The sequence below is a fragment of the Babylonia areolata genome, chromosome 19 (assembly GCF_041734735.1).
Source record: "Babylonia areolata isolate BAREFJ2019XMU chromosome 19, ASM4173473v1, whole genome shotgun sequence".
NCBI classification, from domain to species: Eukaryota; Metazoa; Mollusca; class Gastropoda; order Neogastropoda; family Buccinidae; genus Babylonia; species Babylonia areolata.
In genome coordinates this window covers 34,614,428-34,619,248 of record NC_134894.1, presented here as the reverse complement: position 1 = coordinate 34,619,248, position 4,821 = coordinate 34,614,428, and the positions used below count along the sequence as shown (strand labels likewise).

The window sequence follows — 4,821 nt, the reverse complement described above, 5'->3', positions numbered from 1 at the left end:
GCCCGTTGTGGGCATCAGTCTCTGACAAAAGCATGTTTTCAGAGGGGAGGGGTGGGGAGGGGCGATGGGGGGCGGGGTTGGGGAGGGGGGGGGGGCGAGGTGAATATACATAGCTTACATAGACTGCTTCCTCCTATAGGATTATTATGCCGTGGTGGGAACATCTGCCCTAACTTTGACCAGTCGCTCCCTTCTGCAGGGATGGGGGGGGGGGAGGGGGGTGCAGGGGGGGGGGGGGGGTAGGTATATAGGCAGTCGATAAAAGACCTGTACGGTCCCCTACCCAAGCGCCTTTGCCTTTATAGGGCTCCAGGTTAGACACATCTTCTTGGTGTCTGCCTGGAGGTCTCTGTCGTGTCTATCGTACCCAATGTTCAAAATGAAAGTAAAAGTGAGCCCCATAATGCATTTGTAATAATCCCAGTATGCTTAGCGTTTAGAGCAAGCGTCAAGGAAATAATTATAATAGTCAGTAACGTTTGTTTGGATCTTGCCAGATCCGAAAGGGTCTGACTTTATTATCAGATTATGTTTTGCTGTGTTCAGACTGTTGTGTTGCACGAGTCTATTCTGTGTGTATTGTCAACAACACACCATTCTCTTCGCCAGGTGTTCCTCTTCGGTTGAGGCTGAAAGCCGAGGCGAAGAATGTTCACCCCGCACTATACTGTCTGTTGTTTGGAGTGTTGTCTTCTTCGTGTCTGTCTGTAACGTTTGGTTGTTTATTTGTTTTGTTGTTTTTTTCCCTCAGTGATTGGGGAAAAAAAAATTTTCTTTTCTTTTCTTTTCTTCCTTTTTGTTCTGCTATCCCTGAGGAACATATGGTTTTAGCTTCGTCTATATATATATAATTCTTTTTTTTAATCAACAAAATAGGTGTTGGTTTTCAACTTTGCTTTATTCATTTTAAACACACACACACACACACACACACACACACACACACACACACACACACACACTTATATATATATATATATATATATATATGTCTGTCTGTCTGTCTGTCTGTCTGATTCTGTCTGTCTGTCTGTCTGATTCTGTCTCTGTCTCTCTGTGTCTGTTATGTATCTGTCTGTCTGTCTGTCTGCCAATGTGCTTACACAAACGTGTGTGTGCGTGCATGTATGCGTGTGTGTGTGTGTGTGTGTGTGTGTGTGTGTGTGTGTGTGTGTGTGTGTGCTCCCACTCGCGCGCACTGCGTTGTACCGAATCATACAGAAAAACACAGAGAAAACTTACCGGATGAAAAACAGTGGAGAGAGGAGGAATTCCCTCGCGAGCATATGTTGGCAATCAGAGAGGGTTTTTTTCGGGAAGTTCACCTTCGTTCATCCCATCTCGTGCACATCTTTTTTTTTTTCACCAAAAATACCTCGGAAAGTCTTGGATAGATAAGCAAATTATATGAAATAATGGATGGATAGATTGATAAATGAATGGATAAATAAGAAGACAAAAACGAATAATTGGATAAATCAACGAATAGAATAAATAAACAAATGTATAGATAAATAAATAAATAAGTAAATAACAGGTCTATGGCCACTTGATCTCAAAAGAGAATGATAATACACACGTTGAAAAGATAACCGGACGAGTTTTCCGATGAAGGAATGGAAGATTTTTTTTTTTCAACTTAATTAGTGGAAAAATCGGTGACGACTGCAGAATACATTGGCTGGCGTTCAGGTTCTTGTTTCTTTCTCAAGCATGTAATTAGTGCACCTAAATCTTCACACTAATCGGGTTGTTTGGATTCCTCACACACCTGTTCGATATGGTTCAATAAACGCACGTGCATTGCTGCATGATGTACACACACACACACACATGTGATGGAGGCAGCAGATAAGCCAGCATGCTGTTTACGTCCTTGAGCACTTGATCGGTATGGATGCACCAGCAGTTACGTGGACGTGCATTTTCGCATGTACCTAATTGAGGGCAGATGAATAAAGAACCGCTTGAGTTGTTAATAATGTCAAACAGCTGGATTCACAACCACATGGTTTCTTAGGTCAGCACGCTCTTGACAACAATACTCAACACCTGCGCAGCTTGTTTGCGTGCACCAGGTGTTGACTGCTACGCAATAAACAGCAGACGGTGTCGTTGTAATTTGGGTTCCATAAATGGGTACACTGAGTGGATTTGCAAGGTTCTCTCTCGTTTCATTCAGATACAGGATTCAGCAGCCCGTGTCGACTAACTGCGTACGTTCTCTTACGCTCGATTTACACACAAGAATGGGAAATCCGTCTCATTTTGCATGGTCCACACGAAAATCTGTAGTGCGAATGGGTCGTTATTTATGTTCCCATGATGCGCATGGATCATGTCAGCAGGTCAGCTACTATCATAATTATGGGATGCGCAGGTTCTCTCCCGTACATTTCACAAATGTTGTCGACACACACACAGGGGACTGTTCAGGTTCAAACACAGGGAGGTTTCATACACTGCAAAATGCTTGCATTTTTTTTTATCAACACCCACACGGTACTGTCAATCACTGGGTGCGTTTGTGACTCGTTTAGGTTCACACGTACTGGAAGTTCATGCCGTTGCAGATTGTTATGGTTCATGCGAACCTGAATGGTGCAGTGGAACCAATGGCCACAAGAGTAGGTGAATTCCAGGGCAAATGAAGTACACATGTGAGTGAGTATCGAACCAGCGCTCGTGAACACACACGTAAAACTGAGTGCCTGACGAGATTTAAGATCACAAACACTGTTGGTTGGTCAGGTCCACACACTGCCGCTATCAGTCAGCATGATATCTCATTTACATGGGTAGTGTGTGTGTGTGTGTGTGTGTGTGTGTGTGTGCGCGCGAGAACGCACGTTCAGTTCTCTGGCGCTGCCCAATATCGTAATTTGAAAGGCTTACGCATGTTAAGGAAACACTAAAGACTTTGTGCGATGACCAGACTCAAAAAAATCAGCTACCACAGATAATTCACCTGAGCTCTCAGCGGATAGAGCTAAATGAAGAAGCAGTGAGTTGTTTTGGTGGTTTTGAGTTCGATTGCAGTAGGTTATTCAGGTACTGATGTACCTCAATGAAACGTCGAATGAGGGAAACAGTTCGGTAAGTGAATCAAAAATCCCTGATAGAGATATTTCCCTTCATCACAGTTGTTGCATTTGAGTTCCCCAGGGCCTCTCGCAGTTGGACAAAACAAGGGCAGTCATCAGGAGGAAAAGCCGGTTCCTTCTCAGGCGGGTGTGAGCAGCTTGCTATATACCCTGAAAACAAAAAGACAAAAAGATAATGATGGATGATATTGATGGTGCTGATGACGAGAACGACGACGAATACAATGATGATGATCAGTGGTGATGATGATGATGATGGTGTTGAGGGTGGTGGTGCTGGTGTTGATGTGGTGGTGATGGTGTTGGTGATGGTGATGATGATGATGATGATCATGATCATGATGATGACGATGACAACTATGATGATGATGAAGATGAAGACGACGACGCTGACGACTATGATGATGACGATGTTTCAGGCAGGGTCTCGACTACTGAACTACGCAACATAATGGAACAATGAAGAAATCACAATGTACACACAAAGCAACTGGTTTCAGATAAATCAGAAAAGCAGCTAGATGAAGAGGCACGTCACAAAGCCATCCACAGCATTGCTGAGCAAGATGTCCTGACCGAAATACAAACAGCACAACACGGTGTGTGCCAAATGACGTAGTCCTGTATCCAAAGGTGTCACTGCCCACTGCACTTGTCGAGGCTCTGAAGTCTGGACTTTATCATTTATCATTCATGTGCACACAGAGAGAGAGAGAGAGAGAGAGAGAGAGAGAACGCTGAACGACTTTAATTACTCAAGCCAACAGCTCCTAACATGACATTTTAAAAAAAGCCACATGTCCATTATATTCAGCCGTCATGCACACACACACACACACACACACACACACACACACACACACACACACACAGAGAGAGAGAGAGAGAGAGAGAGAGAGAGAGAGAGACCCACCCTTCGCACGACAAACAATCCATACATACACTGTCATACTCATCCATTCACACACTCACGTTCTAATACCTGCCTACCCCACACGCCCATCTTCACACAAAATCATTCACACTCTCTCACACACACCAGAGTATGCGCATATGCGCGCGTACACACACCCACACACTCTCGCACTCACACCCACAGACAAACTCGACGTGTACACACTTGCACGCATGCCTATCAACGCACGAAAAAAACCCACATATGTTAACTCGACTGGAAACGACCAGTTTGCATGCTATTTGAAGTGGGACTTTCATTCTAGTGCTTTTCTGCTAATACTCTTTTCCTAAATGCCTGAACAACGAATTTTGACATACTAACCAACTGATCTGGGGAGTCAACATTAAATAATTTAGAGAGAGAGAGGGAGAAGGGGGGGTGAGTTTGAGTGAGTGAGTGAGTGAATGAATGAGTGGGTGAGTGAGTGAGTTAGTGAGAGAGATGGGGAGACAGACAGAGAGACACAAACACAGTGAGAGAGAATGAGTGAGTGAGGGACAGGTCAGTGATAGAGACAGACAGACAGACAGACAGACAGACAAAGAATGTATTGTTTGGGGAAAAAAAGAGTCTTTTATCTTAATATGAATAAGTGTAGAGCGCCAAAGACAACCCTAACTCAATGAAACACAGCGAAAGAATATCGGTTCACAATATGATTCACCACATTTTTATTACCCCCCCAACCCCCTCCCTACACCCCCCTGTCTCACAATATGATTGACCACATTTTATAACCCCCAGCCCCCCAACCACTGC

General features: G+C 44.1%; 1 protein-coding gene across 1 annotated transcript in view; it reads right to left on the bottom strand.

Moving 5' to 3' along the window:
- Window positions 1-1,623, bottom strand: part of LOC143294285 (dopamine receptor 2-like) — a 32,017-nt gene extending 30,394 nt beyond the window's left edge. The window contains exon 1 of the mRNA XM_076605720.1: window positions 1,243-1,623. The gene's annotated coding sequence lies outside the window, so the exon portion shown is untranslated. The remainder of the gene's footprint in view (window positions 1-1,242) is intronic.
- Window positions 1,624-4,821: the final 3,198 nt, after the last annotated feature.